We start from the raw sequence: 23,149 nt of genomic DNA, 5'->3' as shown, positions 1-23,149 counted from the left end.
GGAGCTTGGAGTGTTGACATTAAGGGTGGAGGTAGGGATGTGCAAGGATTGTTCTGAATAGGAGAACATCTGCTTGGCTGAAGGGGATATGAATGAGGTGGGGTGGACCAGGTGGCCCAACCATGAACTTCCTATCATGTTCAGCCCAAGGTGGTGCAGGGCATTCAGCAGATACTTAATATATTTCCGATTGGCTGAATGGATGGATACAGATACATGAATGCATGGATGCATAATGGATGGATGCATGATGGATGGATGGATGCATGCATAATGGATGGATGGATGATGGATGGATGGATGGTGAATGGATGGATGGATGGATGGTGAATGGATGGATGATGGATGGATGATGAATGGATAGATGGTGGATGGATGATGAATGGATGGATGGATGGATCATGGATGGATGGATGATGGATAGATATTTGGATGATGAATAGATGGAGGGATGGATGGATGACGGATGATGGATGGATGGTGGATGGATGGTGGATTGATGGTGGATGGATGGATGGATGGATGATGGATGGATGATGGGTGGATGGTGGATGGATGGATCATGGATGGATGATGGATAGATGGATGGATGATGGGTGGATGGATGGATGGATGGATCATGGATGGATGGATGGTGAATGGATGGATGATGGATGGATGATGAATGGATAGATGGTGGATGGATGATGAATGGATGGATGGATGGATGGATGACAGATGGATGATGGATGGATGGTGGATGGATGGTGGATTGATGGTGGATGGATGGATGGATGGATGGATGATGGATGGATGATGGGTGGATGGATCATGGATGGATGATGGATAGATGGATGGATGATGAACGGATGGATGGATGGATGGATGGATGATGGATGGATGATGGGTGGATGGATCATGGATGGATGATGGATAGATGGATGGATGATGAACAGATGGATAGATGGATGGATGGATGGATGATGGATGGATGGGTGGACAGGCGAATTGTATGAGGTACAAGAGATGAGCGTGACAGCAAGGGCTCTGGGCTGGGAACTAGGAGCCTGAAATTCAGGTCCCTTTTCCACCACTAACCAACCATCTGAGGGATGTCTCTGGGCCTCAGTTTCCCCACCTGTAGAGCCCAGGTGATTCTCAAGAGTCCTCCACACATGACAGTCTGTGATTTTGGAGACAGAAGCAGGGACTCAGGCAAGAAAGCCTACTCATGTAGCCCAGGGGGTGGGGGGAGCTGGCAGCAGGGGGTGTGCGCTACAGGTTAAGAACACAGCCACCAGGAAGGACAGGCAGGTGTCGGCCTGCCTCTGCCACTTATCTGCTGTCACTCCCCCTCCCTAGACTACAGTTTCAGTGGATGCGTTCCAGGATTCTAGGACTCTGTGAGACTTGTCAGAGGAGCCTAATCTCTAGAGTGAAGAGCCCAGCCCCACCCCTCTCTTACCCCACTTAGGAGGTTAAAGCGACTGGGGAAAAGCACTTATTCTCAGCTCCTGGAATTACCCTTCAGTTTCCTGGCAGATAAATGGGGCAAAACAGAAGATACTGATACATTTAAATGGATCAAGGCAGGCGGAAGTTTATAAGATTTGAATACACTTTCTGGCTGCCTTTGAATATTCATTTGCCCAAGGGAGTGTCGGGCAGCCAGATCCCTGGGCCCTGCAGGAGGTTATCTGAGGCTGGGGGGAAGGGAGGCACAAAGACAGGGTTGGCAGGAATCTCTGCTCATCAGACACTCGGGAGCTCACCGCGGTTCTCCACCAGCTAAAATGTCACAGGCTCAGAGTAAATTCTGGGAGTTGATACACCCCATGGTTACTGTTGCCATAGCAACAGCCTCCCTGCAACCATGTGTCCCAGCACATCACAGCAGACAAGATAGGTCTAGGAGGTGAAGGATGAGGAACCAGCCCAGGTCTCCAGGGGGCCCCCAGGGTTCTGAAACCTTCCCTGGAATTCCAGAATACACCCTAGTCTCCTCAAGCATCCCTGAGATTCTGAAACAGAGCCCAGAGATCCAGAACGAGCCTGAAATTCCAAAATCTGTCCTTGAATTCCAGAATACTTTCCCCAAGGCCTAGAACACACTCTAGATATCCAAAGGATACCCTTCACTTCTGGCTGTCTTGGCACACTCTGCAGGCAGCTCCCCCAAACTCTAAAACATGCCCCTTAATAAACATGTCCTTAAGTTCTTATCTCCCTCGTGAGTAGATTCTTCCCAGGACCTGGTTTTCTGTCTGAACTGTGAGGACCGTAGAGCACTCAAGGCTCGTGCTGGAGGAGAGGGGCTGGGGACGAGCCTAGGGGTTGAGGAGATTGACCTTGTCCTCCAACCCAAAGTGCAGACCACCCCAGACGTGTGGGTACATGCCAGCCCTCACAGTCAAAGGCAGCTCCCCTGGCCCAGTGCTCCCAGCACTTTCCACGGTGTACCCTGTTCTCTGCAGTGGGGATGAGTCGATGCTGAGTCATCTCTACTCTCTGCCAAGGCCCCTGGGTGACCATCAGCACATTAATCCTGGGCCTTCCAGGAGAGGCCAAGCTGAAGGGCAGCCCAAACGCTCCTCTCTGCCCAGGCAGTCTGAGGTGGGGGATGGGGGGGGGCAGCTGAGTGGAGGAGCCTTCCCCTCCTGGCTTTGGGAGGGGTGCGGTGAAAGGATGGGGTGGGGGAACGGTAGTCCACAAGCCAGCCCTCCCCACCACCCCTGCCGACACAGTCACCCAGTCCAGATGCCTGAACAACAGCGTCATCCCCGCAAGCTGGTGGGAAACCTCAGACTCCCTCAGTCTGTCCCCTCTTCCTTTCCCACCACGCTGCTCACTGCCTGTCATCCCCACCCTTAGTTCCCTGACCCCATCCTCACTCCACCCCCACCGCCATGGGCCAGGCCCGGTGACTCCGGACCGTCGGCCTTCCCCGTTCTGCGGCTCACAGGCAAGGCCGCGACCATCCTGCTGTCCTGCCCAAAGCTGCCGTCCCGCTCCCACACCAAGCGGCACGGCCACCTCACCTGAGCGTTCGAGGCCCCCTGACACCCGGCCACATCCAGCATTTCCCACTTACGGTCCCGACCTCTGCCAGGCGGGCTGACTCCCCATTGTTGGAGAAGGCCCAGCCCCCATTCCCAGCCCTCCGTGTCCTCCTCAGAGGCTCTCTGCACCTCTCTGAATCTCCACGCCAGCGTCAAGGGCCACCCCGTCGGAGATGACCGGAACCACTGCTCACTCTGCATCTCTCTGAAACCGCAGCACCGCTTGGCTGTACCACAGTGTTCGGACAGAGTTGGTTATGGATTGTCAGACCTTCCAGGAGCCACAGAGATAAAGTCCAAGTGGTTTTCAAACTGGGCTCTGTGGCACCCGAAAGGGGGGCAAGGAGGAGCCTCAAAGACTGTAGGAGGAGCGAGGTCATGAGGGGTGGTCCAGTGCAGAGCATCATTAGCCAGGCTGGCCAGAGAAGGCTCTCTGAGGAAGCAACCTCTGAGCTCACCCCTGAATTGACAAGGGCAACCTATGTACACATGATTCTAGGAGCAGGATATTCGTGCAAAAAGAAAAGCCAGTGCCAAGGTCCTGAGGCAGAAACAAGCCTCCCATCTTTAAAAAAAAAAAAAAACGACAAAAAGTTCAGGGTGATAGTGACCAAGGGCCAGAGCCATCCATCCAAGGTGAAACTTCCAAAGGCCCATTCCTCGTGGGGAAATGACCTGGTCTAATCCTGCTATTTCAGGAAGGAAAGGAAAACTAAAATGAGTACACCCAGGGATGATTGAGGTCCAGCGGACAAGGGGCGGCAGGACTGAGACCGGCTCTCAGGTCTCAGGACACTGCCCCAGGCACTATCTGTCACCCCTCGTGGGCAGCACAGGCCTCCCTGGTGTCCACCCCTCATGGCCACTCACCAGCCCCACTCCTGGTCCCCACCCCGCCCCACCCTGTGCACAGGTGAGAAGCATGAATGAGGTAACGTCTCCCAGGCCTGGGAGCTCCCGGGAGCAAGCAGCCGGCCAAATAAAGGCTTTATTGGATTAGTTAAACATGCATCCTGTGGCCAAGGGCCTCCTGGCACCAGACAGCCTCACAGAGGAAAAAAACAGAGAAGCAGACGATGAAATTAAAAGGCTTTTCATTTCCAGAGCTGAGGCCGACACGTGCAAGTGGGGAAGGCGTCTTTCGTGGCTCCTCCCCACCCTCCTCCCAGGACCCCTGCCCCTGCCTCACCGGCCGGGCTCGCGGCTCCCACAGTGGCACGGGTCCTGCCAGGCGGCCCTCCTGCCGCACCTGGCCCGGGGCTCAAGGAACCAGAAGGGACTCGGGGAAGGAAGGACACACGGCAGGTGTCTGAGAGGTCACGTCGTCCACCCCATGGTCTCAGGGCTGGATCACCTCTACTTCAGAAGCCAGCAGGTCCCAAACCTGGAGAGGGTAGGCCAGGTGAGGGCTGGGGAGAAGGAAACACCTAACAGATCTCATTTCTTAAAGGTGCCTGGAGCCCCAGTTTTCCACGGAAGGGGAGAGGGAACCTCTCTGTTTTTCTGCTCCCCCCTCACAGCCTTACTCCAGCCTCCCCAGAGCCTCTGATAGCAGCAAACTCTCTGGGTACAAACACATCCACCCGCACGATATTTTCCCTGCTGTCCCTGGAGAACATCACCTGGTTTCCTTTCAGACCAATCAGGCCACTAAGATATTTGTACATAAACAAATTTCCCCACCACGATCGATCCGAGAGAGAGAGAGAGAGAGAGAGAGAGTGTGTGTGTGCATGTGTGTGTGTGTATGTGAAAGTTTGTTAAATGCACGTTCCCAAGGCCAAGGTTATCCCCCTCCTGTCGGTGCCACCCTTGAGAAAGGGTCTGTGGGAATTGTAAGCACCATAAGGAAACAAGACAGTTTATAAATCACTTCAGAGGAGACCATTTCACTGCTGGCTCTTTTCGATGTTTTTTTTTTTTTTTTCCCAACAAACATCTATTGAGCACTTAGTGTGTACAAGGCAATGCATTAAATATATTTTGTTTCCAAGAGCAAACAAAACAGACCTACCTCCTTTCCTCTGGGAGCTTACATGTCAGGGCTGAGGGACTGGGTGATTCAGTAGATCTATAATCAAATGACCCAGTTCAAGGGGTGCTGGTAAATGAGTCAATGTCAGCCTGCAGGAAGTCTCTGATCACTGGCTCCACGATTCTTTCTTCGGACATTCTCATCAAGGATGTAATGATGGAGGAGTCCTGGATCCCAGCAAGCTTGGGGCGTTCGTGAACAGATGTTCACAGAGCAGGTGCTCTGTGCCAGATACTGTTCTAGGCACTGAGGACACACCTGTGAACAAGACAGACCAAAACCTCTCCTCATGGGGCTCACATCCTAGTTGAGGGAGAGAGATAATCAACCAATTGATAAGTAAAAGAAAGAGAATATCAGATGCTGGTAGGCACCGTAGAAAAAGTAAAGCGGGGGCTATAGAGTGCTGGAGGGTGAGGGTTACATTTAAATATGATCAGGGAAGGCCTCACTAACAAGACAAAGGAGAGGATGCAGATCAGGCAAGCCGCCTAACACAGCATTCTTGAAAACGGGGAAGGGGGCGCCTGGGGGACTCAGTTGGTTGAGCGTCCAACTTCGACTCAGGTCATGATCTCACGGTTCATGGGTTTGGGCCCCGCATCGGGCTCTCAGCTGTCAGTATGGAGCCTGCTTGGGATCCTCTGTCTCCCTCTCTCTCGGCCCCTCCCCTGCTCACATGCTCTCTCTCTCTCAAAAATAAATAAACATTTTAAAAAATATAAATAAAAAGAAATGGGGGAAGCATGTGCAAAGGTCCTGGGCTGGGAGTGTGCCTGGCATGTTCATGAAGAAGCAAGGCTGGTGTGACTGGACCAGAGTGATAGAGGGACGTGGGGCAGTAGATGAGATCAGAAGGAAAACAAGAAGAGGCCATTGCAGGAATCCACATGGCCAGTGGAGGTGCTCAGTGGGACACGCTAAGGAGTGGTTAAAACATGGGCTCTATCACCAGGTTGCTGGGATCAAGATTCACCTTGCATAGGTTACTTTAACTCTGTGCCTCCGTTTCCTCATCTTAAGACAGGCAGAATAAGAGAATCTCCCTCCTGGGGTGGTGTGAGAATTAAATGAATTAACACTCATGAGAGTGGTCAGTACATAATCAGGCATTTAACTGTCAGCTCCTTACTTTCACAGGAGAGTGCCCTGGCCAACGCCACCTTAACCTGATAGTCAAGGTTCACACCACCGGTGATGTGCGCCCCAATGTGATGGGACAGAGAAGGGCACTTCTCTGTGTATGCTTTCCAGAACCCCATAACTTCAGCCTCGTCATGAGAACAGCAGACAGACCCAAATTAGGGGGCGTTTTACAAAGCATCTGGCCATTACTTCTCAACACTTTCAAGGTCACAAAAAGCAAGGAAAGGCTGAGAAACTGTCACAGACCAGAGGATGTGGAAGAGATGGAACAGCCCATGCAGTGTGCGATCCTAGAACAGCAAAAGGACATTAGCGGAAAAACCGGCGAAACCCTAAGGAAGTCCGGGGCTGGGTGAGTCATCAAGTACCAGTGTTGGTCTCTCTCAGTTTGACAAGCCTATCACAGTCATGTAAGACGTTAACGACAGGGAAAACGAGATAAGGGGGCAGAAATCTCAGCTCGTAATTAAACAACCCAAGGACCGGACTGGCAACTTTATATTATTTGTTCAACAAACGCCCATAAGAGGGGCATCAGACTGACTCCACCTAATTCTACAGGACCCCCAGGGGAGAAAAAGGGGCCAAGCAAGGAAGTGGGGGGTGGGGAGGAGAGGTTCCCTAACAACCCGGGTTCTTCATCCCTGAAAAGGGTGCTGCTTCCCCACTGTGGGAAAGGCTCCAAAAGAGCCTGGAGAACCCCTTGCCCTGGGGACCAGATTCTACCCCATCCAAGGGGGAGACTGCAGGCAACCTGGGCAGCTCCGGTCCCCACCGGAACGTCTCCATCTCTGGTAGATCTCCAAGTCCGCTCCAGCCATTTCACGGGGTGGCCCCAGGTCACCCTCTCCTGTCCCGTCCCCGACAGACCCAGCAGCTGGCAGAGGCTAGCTGCTCAAACCCTTTACTGTTGACACATGCACCCATCACTGCACATCATCACTGTCAGCCATTCAACTAAGTCCTGCGCAATATGGCAAAGGGCATGCGAAACAGTTCGGGAGGCAGGGCTTGGAGGGGTCGGATCTCAGCAGCGCCCCCTGGGAAGTGTGTGACCAGTCTGGGGCCCCCTACCCTCTCTGAGCCTGTCTCCTCATCCAAAAGTGGGCAGAGTAGTAGAACGTACTTCAGGATCAGTGTAACTGGTCGTTAAAAGAGAACTATAGGGGCGTCTGGGTGGCTCAGTCGGTTGAGCATCCGACTTCGGCTCAGGTCATGATCTCGCAGTTTGTGAGTTCGAGCCCTGCGTCAGGTTTGCTGCTGTTGGCCTGTGAGCACAGAGCCCACTTCGGCTCCTCTGTACCCCCTCTCTCTGCCTCTCCCAAAAATAAATAAATATTTTTTAAAAGATAACTATAATAATTATTCTTATGTGGTAAGCGTTGCACCGGACGCAAAAGGGGCACAAAGTTGAACAGACCTGACCCTGACATCTTCTTGGAGGGAAGTCAGGCATTTAACAGTTAATTATAATACAGGACAGAAGTTCTACTGAAAATGCCTACTCGGTCACAGAGTGCCCAGGCAAGGCCCCCAGCCCCATATCTCAAGGCTTCAAGAAAGGAATTGTAGGATCTCCTCCTCAGAAGTTAAGGATCTTAGCTTAGTGTGGAGTTGAAAACCTGCCAAAGAAGACTGGTGTGTGAAATCTGTAGGCCTTGATTAGAGACAAACTCTTTTTGGCTTTTTAAAAGCACAACAAAAATAAAGATGCCTTCCTCCTCTCCCTTATGCACGTGCCCCGGCAGCCCTGCCCGCCTCGGCTCCTGCGGCAGCTGTGGTCCTGGGGGCATCCCAGATGCCACTCATCTGCTGCCCTCTGCCCTGCTGCTATGCCAGGAAAGGCCTCAGTGGCCCCAGTGATGACTGTCCCCAGCTTGGCCAGCAGGTAACTTCTCAATGCACCAGGGCCAGGCCGTTTGGAGGCCAACATTGAGTGTAGACAGGCGAATCTGCCTAAATGGCAGAGGGCCAAGCTGGGGGGCCAGGGACTCAGCTGACTGCCCTGGGCACCAGGAGGAAGTCAGGGGGAGGCACCTGCTGTTGGTGGGGTGCGGAACCGGTGGGCCAGGGCCGGGGATGCCTGGCTCATAAGAATAGCAATTTCTATCACGTGCCTTCTCTGTGCCAGGCAATGTAAAGCGATTTCATTGACTCATTGAATTCTCATGGGATGGAGGACGATTTTTCTCCCCATTTTGTAGATAAAGGAATTGAGGCCCAGAGAGTTGAGAAACTTGGCCATGTCACACAGCTAGTGAGTGGCAGAGCTTGACATCCAGTTCAGGCCCCCGTTTTAAGCACAACCCGACCCCCAGGGTCTACACAACTCTGACAAAGCAGGCAAGGAGCACCTGACTCTGCCCTGGGCAGTCCTGGGGGGCTTCCCTGAGGTGGCATCATTGGAGCTGGATCTTGCAGGACTCTCTCGGGCGAGACCTGAGGACGTCCAGGTATAGATGGCAAACAGAACACACACAGACATCTTGGTTCCCCCCACCCCTTGAGTGCTGAAACAATAGCAAAGAGGCTTCTTTAAATGCTTGAAGATATGAGCCCACAGAATGGGGAGAATGGGGGAGGGGACAACGGCAACAAAATTTTAGGAGCTGAAAAATGAATGGGCAATTGAGGAAAAGGAATCAAGAAGAAAAAAAAAATCCCCCAAAGACTCAGGGATTAACCACATAGGTGCCTCTGGAAGTTGGGGTAAAGAGCAGTTCAAATAAAGATTCCTCGAAAGGCTGTTTAAGAAGCTGCTATCACCCCGGACCCCAGACACCTACAGACTGAGGCACAGGATGGTACTCTCCTGACGACACGGAGGTTCCGCATATACGAGCAGGCTAGATGTCAAGACCTAACCCTCTTGTACCACTCTGCTGACACACTCACACCCTCTAGGCAGACAACTGGAAGAACTTTTTCTGGGAAACATGATGCACCAAGCAGAAAAGACCCAGATCAACCCTAGATGCCAACAGTGGAGGTTTTCCAACCAAATAGCACTGACAGATCACCCTGTGAGGAAGCCCACAGTCCACAAGACCTACCCACGTACTCAGAGCTTCCAATCAGCTCCTACTTTACTATTTTTAAATATGCACAGATACCAAAGGTTTGCCATACATCTGAAGAATGCCTTTAACCTGAAAGATAAAAATAAAACAAACAGAAAACACCAACTTGAAAAAACCTGTCTTAATATCATCATGAGACATGCATAGGTGGAATTAAACTAGGATTCTCATTTTGAAAAAGAGAGAGACAAAGCATGAAATAAAAAAGCTTTTCACAATGAAAAGTATAATGGAAAAAGGAAAAAGGAAAAATTGGAAAATAGGATTTATCTTTTCCAGAGTGACAGATAAGGAAAAAAAAAAAAGGGAGAGAAAATAAAAGAAAATTGGAGAACTTGTCCAAGAGTTCCATCTTCAAATAATAACAATTCTATAAAGAATAGAAAAATGTGTAGGAGAGACAATGTGTAGGAATCATCAATAAAATAGATTGAGAAAATTTGACAGATCAAAAAAATCTTTCTAAATTTCAAGGACTCACATCACAGAGATTCCAGTGCAATAAATAAAAATAGACCCACACCAAGGCATCTCATCATGAAATGTCACTATCCTGGGACCTCAGGGAAGATTCTCTAAGATTCCAGATTGAAAAGATAAGGAATGAGAACAGTGTCCTTCTCCTGGAACAGGCAATAGAGCAAAACCTTCAAATGTTCTAGAGAAAAATAATTTCCAACCTGCAATTCTATACCTAGCCTAACAGCCAATCAAGGAGGAGGGTTAGAATGAAGCCATTTTCAGATGTCCAAAATCTCCAAAACTTAACATCCCATGGATCTTTTGCCAGGAGCTACTGGTGGATGTGCTCCACCGAAACCAAGGAATCAACCAAGAGAAAAGAAGACATGAAATACAGGGAGGTGAGATCCAACACAAGAGAGAGACAGAGGAATCCTCTGGACTGATAGCAAAGGATCCGAGGATGACACCCGTACAACAGGTGCAGAAAGCAACCCGCCCAGGGGAAGCAGGTCACAGGTTCTGGAAGACTTCTTCAGGAGACAAAACTGATAGGAAATTGATGCATTCAAATATGTCCAGAGGAGATTCACATTATTGGCCAAGAGTTTGGAGTTTACTTAGTTATGAGTACAAGCAAATAAAGATTTTTTTTAAAAGACAATTGGTAACTCCAGGGAAAACAAAAACTTGCACAGAAAAGGGGGACAGTGATAGCATTACGGGGAGGATAGGAGACCAGAAGAGCAAGGTCATGGGGCAGGGAGCAAAGAGAGCTAAATCCTCAATTTATGTAGCAAAGGATCAGATAGCTGGGCTTCCACTCTGGCATGGCAATGTGAAGAGCTCTGCAGATATGTTTCTCAGGGAAACTGCTGAAAATTATTTTAAAACAACCATTTAAAGTCTGTGGAAATGGTCCTAAGGGCACACAGCAAATGAAGAAACATTCATTTAAGAAAACCTAATAAAACTCTATAAAAGCAGCAAGAGTCTGCAGCATTTGAACTATGATTTGCTTCCTCCTTCTCTCTCAGCTCAGCATTATGAAAACGCCACTCCAGATGGGTGTAGTCAATAGCACAGGGCTCTCTCTGTCCCAGCTTCTGGTGGGAGACCCACAGTATCTTCCAGGAAGGGCAGAATATCAGTATATCTCATCCTGCTTCAGCTTACTGTTGCAGAGACTAAGTCTAGGTGCGTGCAGCTAAGAGGTGGGGGCTCCCCTCTTCTTCCCAGCCCCCACCAAGGGGATCAGAGCTCTGCCTTGTGCCCTGCATGCTGGGGCCCTAATCACCTTCATCTTGGCTCATTCATAAAGCAGAATTTCCATGCCAGGAGAAGCAAACTGAGAAGACCAGAGGCCACAGCCAGCCCCTACTCCATCAAGTGCCCAGCTCCTAAAGGAGGGATGTCACTCACGAGAGGAGAGTGCCACTATTTCCACACTAAGTTCCAGAGACCTGGCTCAGAGACCTTGCCCAAAGGGAGAAACAGACCACAAATAGTTGCAAAACTTATCTCAGAAGCACTGAATTCGTTTGCAAACACGGTCTGGGGAAGATAAAGTTTAAGTACGCTATCAAAACCAATAGAGATTGCTGTGAAAAACACAAGAGGAGACCAGTGGGTTCATTTGACATTTCAGTGATACCATAAACTGACCAGTTTATCAGAGAGAACCATGGAAGGAGACAGATAAAAAGAGCCCTCTTCGGATTAGAACAAAATCTCGAACAATGACCTCAAAAACTATATCCTCAAAGGAGACTGGAATTGTTATCATATATTATTTAAGAAGTTCAATTTCCATCAAAAAAATTTACAAGTTATACATAGAAACAAGAGATTTTGGCCCACACACAAGAAAACAAACTGTCTGTGAGAGTAACCAGATGTCAGATTTAATAAAGAATTCTAAGTAGCTATTATAAATATTTTCAAATAACTAGAGAAAGCCATGCTTAAAGAACTAAAAGAAGATATGGTGACACTGTCTCATCAAATAGAGAGCATAAAAAAAGGGGCAGAATTATTTTTTAATGGAAATTCTGGAGCTGAAAAGTACAATAATCAAAATGAAAATTTCACTAGAAGGGCTCAACAGTTGATTTGAACTGGCAGAAGAAATAACTAGCAGACTTGAAGATATATTGATAGAGATAATGCAATCCAAAGAACAGACAGAAAAAAGCACAAAAGAAGACGAGCTTTAGGGAAGTGGGGAACCCTATTAAGTCCACCAATGCGTGTATAATGGGAGTACCAGAAACAGAAGAGACAAAGACATGAGCAGAAAAAAATTCAAGTAATGGCTGAAAACATCCCAAAGTATGAAAAACTTTAATCTGTAGATTCAAGAAGTTCAAAAAACTCCAAGAAGAATAAATGCAAAGTAGGAAAAAATGCTGAAAATCAAAGAGGAGGAAATCTCCAAGACAGTAAGAGAAAAGTGATCACTTACAAGGGAACTCAGTAAGATTAAGACTGACTTCTCAACAGAAACAATGGGGCTAGAAGGCAGTTGGGAAAACATACTTAAAGTGCTTAAAAATACTGCCAGTCAAAAGCCCTATATCCAGAAAAACTATCTTTCAAAAAAGAAGAAATAAAGACAACCCCAGTATTACCAAAGCAGAAAGAGAAATCACAAGATTATAGACCAAATACATTCTCTGAATATAAATGCAAAATCCTCAATAAAATGCTAGCAAACCAAATCCATCAATGTGTAAAAAGAATTATACACCATGATTGAGATGACGTAACCCAGGAGTGCAAGATTGGTTTAACATCCAAAAATCAGGGGTACCTGGATGGCTCAGTTAAGCCTCTGACTTTGGCTCAGGTCATGATCTCACAGTTTGTGAGTTTGAGCCCTGCATCAGGCTCTGTGCTGACAGCTCAGAGCCTGGAGCCCGCTTGGGATTCTGGGTCTCCCTCTCTCTCTGCCCCTCCCCCACTTGCACTAGTTCTCTCTCTCTCTCTCTCTCTCTCTCTCAAAAATAAATAAACATTTAAAATTTTTTTTAAAAACATCTGAAAATCAATTAATGTCATACATCATATCAATAGAAGTTTGTAAAGTCACATTATTACTTCAATAAACACAGAAAAGGCACTTGACAAAATCCAACACCCTCTCGTGATTAAAAAAAAAAAAAACACTCAACAAACTAGGAATAGAAGGAAATCTTTCAACTCGATGAAGGGCATCTATGAAAACTCCACAATTAATATCATATTTAATGGTGAAATACTGGATTCCTAGTCTCCTAAAATTGGGAGCAAGACAAAGATATTCACTCTCACCACTTCTATTCAACAGTGTGCTGGAGGTCCCAGCCAGGACACTTAGACAAGGAAAAGAAAGAAGCAAAATACCTCTATTTACAGATGATATGATCATATAGATATAGATATAGATGATATAGATATAGATATATAGATATAGATATAGACATAGACATAGACATAGATATAGATATAGATATAGATATAGATATAGATTCTACTCCTGAAATCATTATCGCACTATATGCTAACTAACTTGGGTGTAAATAAATAAATAAGAATAAAATAAAATAAAATAAAATAAAAGAATAGAAAAAATTAGAGAAAACCTAAGTAAAACGCAAGACATGGTATGTTTATGGACTATAAAACTTAATATTATTAAGATGGCAATATCTCCCAAACTGATCTACAGACTCATTAATATGGGCAAAGGATCTGAATAATCATTTCTCCAAAGAAAACATACAAATGTCCAAAAACACTTGAAAATATGATCAACGATATTAGTCATCATGGAAATGCAAACCGAAACTTCAGTGTGATGGCATTTCACACCCACTAGGACAGCTATTACCAAACAGGCAGATAATGACAAGCGCTGATGAGGATATGGAAAAATTGGAAATCTCAAACACTGCTCATGGGAATGTAAAATGATGCGACCACTCTAGAAGAGAATCTCAAAAGTTTAAACTATTGTCCTATGACCCAGCAATTCTGTTCCTAGGTATAACATACTCGACAGAAATGAAAACTTATGTCCACACAAAAATTTGTACACAAATATTCACAGCAGCATTATTCATAATAACTAAAAGGGAGAAAGAACCCAAATGTCCATCAACTGACGAATGGACAAACAAAATGTGTATATCATCTAATGGAACATAATTGGGCTACAAAAAGGAACAAAGGACTGACCCATGCTACAACGTGGATGAACCTTGAAAACATTACGCTAAGCGAAAGAAGCCAGACACAAAAGGCCACATGCTGTATGACCCATTTATGTGGAATGTCCAGAATAGAGAAAACAGAGAGAGACAGAGAGTAGATTTGTGGCTGTTTAGGACTAGAAGCGATGGGGCAAACCTTGACTGTGTGGCACCTGCAAACCTCTTTTCTGGCAAGGAGTTCACAGTAGCTTTTCTCAGGGTCCCTAGGAGGGAGTCAAGACCAGCTCTCCTCATGTCACAGATGGGTAGACTGAGGCAACCTATAGTAAAAAGACCCTCCACGAGCAGACGCCTGGAGCCCAGGGTCCTGACCCTCAGTCCTCCCCTGGATGTGGTGAGGCTGGCTTCGCCTCCTGGTCCACTTGGGCCCCCTCTTATCCACATTTGAGATCCAGCGTGATGATGCCACTACCGGGAAGTCCTCTCCATGTCTGCTTTATTTTTAGATGCTGTAAGACTGTTGGGGAAGAAGAAAAAAATCCATTTTCCTGTTCAGAAACATGGACCTCCTTTGATCACGCCACCTCCCCTGTCACAAAAGGGCCACTGTGCCTTCTCCTTCGCAATCCTGTTGCTCCAGGACCGGACTTGCACCCCTCTCCTCCAGGTGCCCGGCCCTGCCCGCTCTCCAGCTCATCTCAGACCCCACTCCTTCCCACCCGCCTCCACCACACAGAACAGCCTGGAAGCCATCCTGTTCCTCCTCCCTCAGGGCCTCCGCACATGCTGTTCCTCCTGCCTGGAAGACCCTTCCCTCCTGTCTCCCTTGTGACTAAGCCCAGCTTCCTTTAGAACTGAACCTGAGGGGCGTCTGGGTGGCTCAGTCAGTTAAGCAGCCGACTTCAGCTCAGGTCATGATCTTGCGGTCTGAGAGTTCGAGCCCCATGTCATGCTCTGTGCTGACAGCTCAGAGCCTGGAGCCTGCTTCGGATTGTGTCTTCTTCTCTCTCTGCCCCTCCCCTGCTTGCTCTTTGGCTCTCTTTCTCTCAAAAATAATAAACATAAAAAAAAAAAAAAAAAAAGAACTGAACTTGAATGTCAGACTGGATCAGGCTCCTTGATCCTCGTGCCCAAGGCATCCTGAACTTTTCTTTCATAACGCGTTACACACATTTATAATGACTCAAGAATTTATAAAAATTTTCAAATGCCTTGTCAATTATGTATAATCATTTAATCCCGGGGCGCCTGGGTGGCTCAGTAGGTAAGCGTCCGACTTTGCTCAGGTCATGATCTTGCAGTTCATGATTTCGAGCCCCACATCAGGCTCTGTGCTGACAGCTCGGAGCCTGGAGCCCGCTTGGGATTCTGTGTCTCCTTCTCTCTCCGCCCCTCCCCCGCTCAAGCTGTCTCTGTCTCAAAAATAAACACTTAAAAAATTTTTTTAATAATTTCACCCTGCTAGGTTGAAAGCTTCCTGACGATAAGCCCTGTGTCCTCCTTGTTCCCAGTTGTCCCCAGTGCCTAGCAGAGTTCCTAGAACTTAGCAGGTGCCCAATTAACATTTGTTGACTGGCTGACCTACTAAGGCAACGGAAAGCTCCCACTTGAGCGCCCGTATGTTACTCTGTCCTGTCCTCACTACTGAGGTGGCATTGGTTGCCCCTATTTTGCAGAGGAGAAAACAAAAATCAAAACCCTGTAGCTCGGAGAGGTGATGGAACTTGCCCAAGGTCACACCGGGCTGGAGGAAGTGAGAGGGCTGGATGGACACCCAGGCTTCTTCCCTCCGGGTGGCAAGGGAACACCCACTCCCCCTCCAAAACTCCCTCTAGTTAAGGTTGTTAGGGACAGGTCATGATGACAGTCTCTGCCACTGGGGGCAGCCCAGACCTGCCCCAGGCTCCAAACAGAGTAAAATCAGCCCAGCTCTTCTGAGGACCCAGTTGCTGTGGGGCCTCCTGCACGTTGTCACCCACCCGGTCCAGGCGCCCAGAGCCCAACCGAGGCAGGTAAATCAAGGGCGACCACGGCGCCTCGGCGCCCTCTAGTGGTGGCAGGAGAGAGCGGCTGTGGGGAGAGAGGAGGACGGGAGGGAGGGTCGGTGGCCGGGAAGGGGGAGGGGAGAGGGGAGAAGAGAAGGAGAGACAGTTGAGGCTAAGGAACAGGAGCCAGAGGAGACCGGCAGGGCATTTGTCTTGGCTCCAGAGCCCCCCTCCCCCTGCAACCGTCTCTCCGCCAGTTGCCCCTCTGGATTTCTGCCCCCCAGCTCAGCCCAGGCCCTGGGGCTGACCTCCCCTCGAGACCCCCACAGTCACAGGGACGAAGGCCCCAGGTCTACCCAGCCTCCCCCAATGCCTCCCCCCAAATCCCAGCAGCTGCAGTTGCCATGGTACCAGCACCCCCACCCCACCCCCACCCTGACACAGAAGGAGAGTCCCGAACATGCACGGAGCCAGCTCATTTCCCGCCCCCCACTTCGGGGTAATTAGTGCAAATTAAATTTCACACCCCTTCTCCTGAGCAGTCAGAGCTCCCCGGAACGGATGCCCACGATTCATGGGGGGAACATAACTCTCCTCGCAGCGTGCAGACGTGAGAGAACATTTCTCAGCCGTTGAGTTCTCGCGCTTCCCCCAAGTCGCCCAGGCCGGGCTCCGACACACGTGCACGTGCTGCTCCGGGGTGGGGGCGAACCCAAGAGACGGTGGGAGGGGGGGACCGGAGCCCCATTCCCGGCCGCACCCCTCACCCAGACTTTCCTCGCTCTGGCTCTAAAACCACAAGGATGGGCCAACTCACGGTAGAAAGGAAAGCGAGGGATCAGCAAGGCCTCAGAAACGCAAATGCGCATTCACATTCACAGGCCTGCTTCCTTCTGCCACCTGTGCCCTCCCAGAGGGCCCCAGAGTTCAGAGCCCCCCCCCCCCCCCCCCGCCTGGTTTAAGGCTCTGTCCACCCCCCTTCTAGGCCTTTTGGCTTAGATGAAGTGTAAGGCTCTGTCCACTGTCAAATTCTCTTAACAAGGGGCCCACATTTCATTTCGCACTGATTTCTGCCAATTTTGTAGCCAGGCCTCCTCCCTGTGTGCCTTCGTTTGCACGTAAGTATCTGGATAAGCCCACAAACACAGCACAAATAATCCCACTCCACGGTTTTCAGGTGCTTCCTACACTTTAACCCCGTTTAATCCTTGCAACAGCCCATTGAGGTCACTGTTTCATACAGTGCTCCTTGAACTTCTGGGACTTTCGAGTCCGGGGATCGTGTGAAAAGGTGGGTTCCGAGTCAGCGGGTCCGGGGTAGGGCCTGTGACTCTGCATTTATAGGAAGGTTCCAGGGAAGGCCGATACCACCGGAAGGTCATTTGAGAGGCAAGGGCATAGTCAAGGCTGGAGGGCCTGTCCCCCGGCCGCTTCAGGCTGCAACGGGCTCCCATTGGCCCCCTTCTCTGGAACGCTGCCCTCAGCCGACCCAAGCTGCCTCACCGGAAAATGCCACGAGATTATTTCCTCCTCCAGGTGAAGGGTTGGGGACACACAGCCAGGGACTGACTGGCAAGATCTTGCCTCCTTCCCCGGGGTGGGCCAATATCATACCAGCTGCGGATGAACCCGCCTCTCAGCTTGGTGCCTGGCCACCTCCAGTGCTACCTGCTTCCCTCACTCCCTTACAGACTCTCCCAAAATAAGTCACTTGCATAAGAATGCCTGTCTGGAGGCTTCTAAGGGCACCCTCCCCAGCCAGGGAGATAACTGGTTTTTTCCTCGTTTTATTGATGAACCGATTGGCCAAGGGGTTAACTTGCCCGGGATGCATGAGCGACAGACTGAAAATCCAAACAGGCAGCCAGGTTCCACGACATGATGCTGCCTCAGGATGCATGTATACACCGTAAACCCACATTTGCACTCACATACGTACACTCTTATGAATGCACCTGTGCGTGTATCTGTGCGCATAGCGTATTCTGCATGATATTGACACCCCAGTGCACATACACGGATGTCGCTTCCTTCTAACGTCTACTCACACACGTGCACCTACCCCTGATGTCTACCTCCCCAAAGACACAGGTGTGCAGGTTCGTTCATTCGCTCAGTGAGCAAGTGAATTATTTCACGTGTACCTGGACATCGGTCCATCAGATCCTGGCTCAGCCATCGCCACCTCCCAGAGCTCTCCCTGTCTCTCTGACATTAGGTCTGGAGTGCCTTCTCCCAGCTCCCTCAGCTGCCATCCCCACCCCTGTTCACAGGCCTGTCTCCCCAGCTGGTCTGAGGGCTCCCCTAGAGTGGGACACCTGGTACAAGGAGGGGACTATAGCAGGCACTCAGTACATCTTCACTGAAGTGAACTTCACTGGCTCTGCCGTTTACCAGTCATCTGGCCTCAGAGGAGTCCCTTCCGTTTCCGGAACTCAGTTTCCTCGCTTCCCAGGGAGGGGACGCCGTGGGGACCTGTGGTGGATGGGCCCCTGTCCCGTCTCAAGGAAGGCACTAAAGATCTCCTCAAGGAAAGAAGGGGACATTGAGTAAAAATTTGAGGGAAGATGAGGATTTAGCCGGGAGAAGAGGGAAAAGATCTCCAGGCAAATGGAACAGCGTGTGCAAAGGTTCAGAGGTAAGGGAATGTGGCTTTTTCAAGAAGAAACTCATTCAAAGGAGAAACGCATATGTCCTCAGTGCGGTGGGGAGAATTCTCCATGAGGAGGCAAAACTGATGCTGAGGGGCCACTGTTTGGATTTTATCTTCGGGGCAGTGAAGAACCATTGAAAATGTTCACGATGACATCTGACCTGAGTTTTTGCAAGGACACCCAGACTGCTATGAAGAGACTAAGCTAAGGCAGTGGGGGGAGGGGGGGCAAGGGCAGGGGGGCAGGAATGGAAGTAGGGGGACCATTTTTCAAGTTTATTTATTTACTTTGAGAGAGAACAGAGAGAGCGTGAACACATGCATGCAAGAGCAGGAGAGGGGCAGAGAGAGAGAGGGAGAGAGAGAATCCCAAACAGGCTCCACACTGTCAGTGCAGAACTCGCCTCGGGGCTCGAACTCACAAACCGTGAGATCGTGACCTGCGCTGAGATCAAGAGTCGGATGCTCAACCGGCTGGGCCCCCCCAGGCGCCCCAGCCAGGTGCAGGATGATGGTCACTCAGACCCAGGTGGGATCCAGTAGAACCAGAGAGAAGTGGATAGTTTGGAGGTATTTAGAAGGTAGCACCAAGAGGCCCAGCACCAGCTTAGATACGGAAACGCAGGGAGAAGGAACCCGGCCTCAGACAGACCCCCCCCCCATTCTCCCTCCTCACATGCACCCCTGCCCCAGCCACCCCCACCAGAAGCCAGGGAGCCATTCCCTTTACTCACCTCTGGTCCGCCTTTACTGGCCACAGCCAGTTCCGTACGTGCTCAGAGCCAACCTGGTCACAAGGCTGTTGCCGCGGCCTGCTGGTCCTTCAAGGCCTTGGAACTCTTGTCCTTTCCAGCCCCCTCAACAGGCTGGGCTCCTCCAGGCAGGGCTTCCCCACAGCACTCAATACAAAGACACCAGTCCAGCCACACTGGTCTAAGTGCCCGCCCCGCCCCCCAGCCGCAGCAGAAAGAGCCCTGAAACTGAAAGTTCCTGCTCTCATGCTGCCACTCACTTGCCGGGCAGCCCTGAGAAAGTTGCTCTTCCTCTCTGGTTTCCAATTTCTCCATCTGTCAATGAGAGGATGGGGTGCAATGATCCCTAAGGTTCTGACCAATCAGAGCCCCAGATAGATCTCCTAGGTTACGATGATTGGTCCCTGACAGAGCACATCGCCCAAGCTAAGCCAATGAGAGTCCATCCTGGGACTTTGACTGAAATTATTATACTAAGCATCTCACTTCCTGCTGAGGTTGCTGGCTGGCAGCATCTGAACCTAGAGATACCAGGTACCCCTGGGAAGAGATCCTGCCTGGGAACCAAGCCGATACTTATCCCTAAGGGCATGGTTCAAGCACCTGGATCCAGCCATGCCTGAAATCAGTTACATAGACCAATAAAATTCCCTTTTTGCCTAAGCCCATCTGAACTGCACTTCTGATGCCTATCTCCGATGGAGTCTTGACCGGTATAAGTCTTTCCACTTGTATATATTATATCATAGTTAGTGCTTTTTCCTGTGATTCACTTGGGATGCTTTTCCTGCTCTCATCTGATTCCCTCAATCCTCGTATCCTTGAATGTAGCTGAGGTGCCTCCTCCTCCAAGAAGCCTTTCCTCACCACCCTGGTCCATGCTGTTACTTCTACATCTGGCATTTCCCCAAATACGTTTCTCAACACTAATCCTTTAAAAATCCCACTTAATGAGAAGGATTGTGTGGCCAAACAAGCTTGGGAAACACTGCATATGCTATATCCTCCTTTTGAAGGATTCGCTGCCCTGAGCCTATTAAGAATGCTGAGTTTGGGGTGCCTGGGTGGCTCAGCCAGTTAAGTGTCTGACTCTTGATTTCCGCTCAGCTCATGATCTCACGGTCAGTGGGATCAAGCCCCATGACAGGTTCTGCACTGAAACACACTGTCTGCTTAAGATACCCGCCCATCCCGTCTCCCTCTGCCTCTCTCCCCCACTCATGCGCTCTCTCTCTCTCGCTCTCGCTCTCTCTCTCAAGTTAAAAAAAAAAAAGAATTCTGAGTTCTAATGTGAAGAAGTCAACTAATTTTGTGTTTCACAAACTTATTTCCTCATAAAGCCTCTTCTTTTATTTTCTGGGATACCTAATAACATCTTGCAGGACAGGGTTCTAGGGTCTCACTGAGTAAACACCACTTCAACTTCCATTGGTTCAGGCTCTGTGCCCTTCAGGGGCTTTTTACATCAATTTCCCTAGTGCTTAGTAAATGCCCACTGTGTGCCACGCCCAGCACAAGTGGCTGGGAATGCCTTAATGAGTCAGTCTCTTCCCAGACTGGCAGGAGCCTGCAGGTTGAGGGGCAGTCGTGACTTTACTGCCTGAGTCTGACCAGGGCCCACCAGTGCTGTGTGGCCTTGAGCAAGTCATTTCTTCCCCTCTCTGCCTCAGTTTCTCCATTTGTAAAATGAGAGGGTGAGATGTCATGGTCCCTAAGGATCTGGCCACCTGGAGCGCCAAACTCCCCAGGCTGCAGTGATTGGTTCCAGGGTGGGCACATGACTCAAGGTGAGCCAATGAGAGTCCATTCTGGCGCTCTGGGTCCCTCCAGGAAGTCGGTCGCCATGAAATCACAAGGCAACTATGGATTTGAGTGCATGAGTGCATTCTTAAGAGGAGGGAAAGGTCCATAGCCCTCAATACATTCCCCAATTCCTCCATGGCCCAAAGGAGGTTTATAAATGCTGGCAGAAATGAAAATTCAGTAACAGGCACTGGACCTGTCGGGTGAGGAAATGGAGACCTTGTGAGAGGGCAGAAGATTAAGACTCAGAGTGAATGAACTTGTTCAAGCCCCTCGAATGCTTTTGTGTTCACCAGGCCGAGGTGGTTTTGATCGCCTGGCACGCGAAGGCTTTGTCTCTGATGAATTCCAAAGACTCTACTTAATAAGCTGTGTGCCTTCAGGCAAGTTACTTCCCCTCTCTGCACCTCAGTTTCCTCATCGTGTAAAATGAGGACGCTTTCAGGTCTGATCTCACAGGGGAGGATTAAACGAGATCATGCAGGTGAAGTTCTTAGCCCAGGGATGGACCCAGAAGAAACATTAAATAAAGGTTAGCTGGTGCCGTAACGGCGTGTGTGGTGAAAATCAAACAGAAGGACAACAGCCAGGGTTCATCCTCCCCATGGCCCCCATTCTAAGATGGCTCCTCATGATGCCCACTTCCTGGTTTCGTGTCCTTGTGTAATCCCCTCCCCTTGAATGTGCCGTGGACCTGGTGACTTGCTTCTAACAGAGAAAATGCAACAGAAGTACTACGGGGGTGTTGCTTTCAGAATTAGGGGACACAAGACTCTGGCCTCTGTGTTGCTTGCCCCTCTCGGGCTCCCTCCCGTGCCCGCTCTGATGGAAGCCAGCTGCCATGTTGTGAGCTGGCCTGTGGTGAGGTTCACATGGCAAGGAACAGAAAGCGAGGAACCGAGGGCCTGAATCCAACAGCCCCCAAGGAGCTGAATTCTGCCCACACAAGTGAGCCCGGAAGCAGGTCCTTTCTCTGCTGAGCCTTCAGAGGATACAGCCCAAGCCGACACTTTCCTTATAAGCTCATGAGGGACCCTGAGCCAGAGGACCCAGCAAAGCCCCCCTAGATTCCTCACCCACAGAAATTGTGAGATACTAAGTGTTACTGTTTGGGACGCCTGGGTGGCTCACTTCGGCTCAGGTCATGATCTTGCGGTTCGTGGGTTCGAGCCCCGTGCTGGGCTCTGTGCTGACAGCTCAGAGCCTGGAGTCTGCTTCAGATTCTGTGTCTGCCCCCTCCCTCACTCGTGCTCTATCTCTCTGTCTCTCAAAAAGGAATAAACGTTAAAAAAAATTCTTTTTTAATTTAAAGGTTGTCATTTAAAGCCACTAACTTTGGGGGTAATTTGTTACACAGTAACAGATAACTACTATCTATCTGGTGAGAGATAACTGACACACGTAACGAAAAAGGGGGGACGTTTTTTAGCTCACTGAACTGAAAAGTCCAGGAGTAGAGTCTGTTTCAGGTATGGCCGGATCCAAAAGCTCAATTGTCAGCAGGACTCTGTCTTAGCTTGGGTTTCTGTGAGGACAGGCCTGAGACAAGGACCTGGACACCTGGTGGTGTTTGGGAGGGGATTACGGGAAAACAAGAATGAGAGAGAGAGAGAGGAAGGGAGAGAGAGGGAGGAGATTGAGACCAAGGAAAAGGAAAGGGGAGAAAGGGTGTGTTTCCACACTTGCTATGATAAGTAACACGGGCTGGGCTCCTCTGGAATCTCTGAGAAGCAGGCTGCCTCCCAGCGTTGTCCTTCTGGAGAGCGGGAGCCAGGGGCATTTACCTAGCAGCTCCTCACTACATGGGCTGACAGTGGCCCGCAGGGTATTGACCTCCCAGAGTGGCAAAGCCACCCCTGTTCTCTGGCTGGGCGGGCTCCTCAGCTCCGGAGACGCTTGAGGTGGACCCTGACAGCTGTCTCCTCCACCCCTCAGCTTCCCCCCCCCGCCCCCCCCCCCATGAGATGCCTCTAGGGTCAGGCAGCCTCTTCCGGAGTGGCAG

The 23,149-nt window shown here is 49.8% G+C and overlaps 1 long non-coding RNA gene across 1 annotated transcript; it reads right to left on the bottom strand.

Moving 5' to 3' along the window:
• Positions 1-4,115: 4,115 nt before the first annotated feature.
• LOC131505354 (uncharacterized) lies at positions 4,116-16,863 on the bottom strand. The gene is made up of 3 exons (XR_009258370.1): positions 16,466-16,863; positions 5,053-5,331; positions 4,116-4,422 (listed from the first exon to the last, which is right to left on the bottom strand). It is a non-coding gene; the product is annotated as an uncharacterized LOC131505354 (long non-coding RNA).
• Between the last annotated feature and the right edge of the window lie 6,286 nt (positions 16,864-23,149).

The sequence above is a fragment of the Neofelis nebulosa genome, chromosome 2 (genome assembly GCF_028018385.1).
Source record: "Neofelis nebulosa isolate mNeoNeb1 chromosome 2, mNeoNeb1.pri, whole genome shotgun sequence".
Classification (NCBI taxonomy): Eukaryota; Metazoa; Chordata; class Mammalia; order Carnivora; family Felidae; genus Neofelis; species Neofelis nebulosa.
The sequence above is the reverse complement of the archived record's forward strand: the minus strand, read 5'-3'. Positions and strand labels throughout refer to the sequence as shown.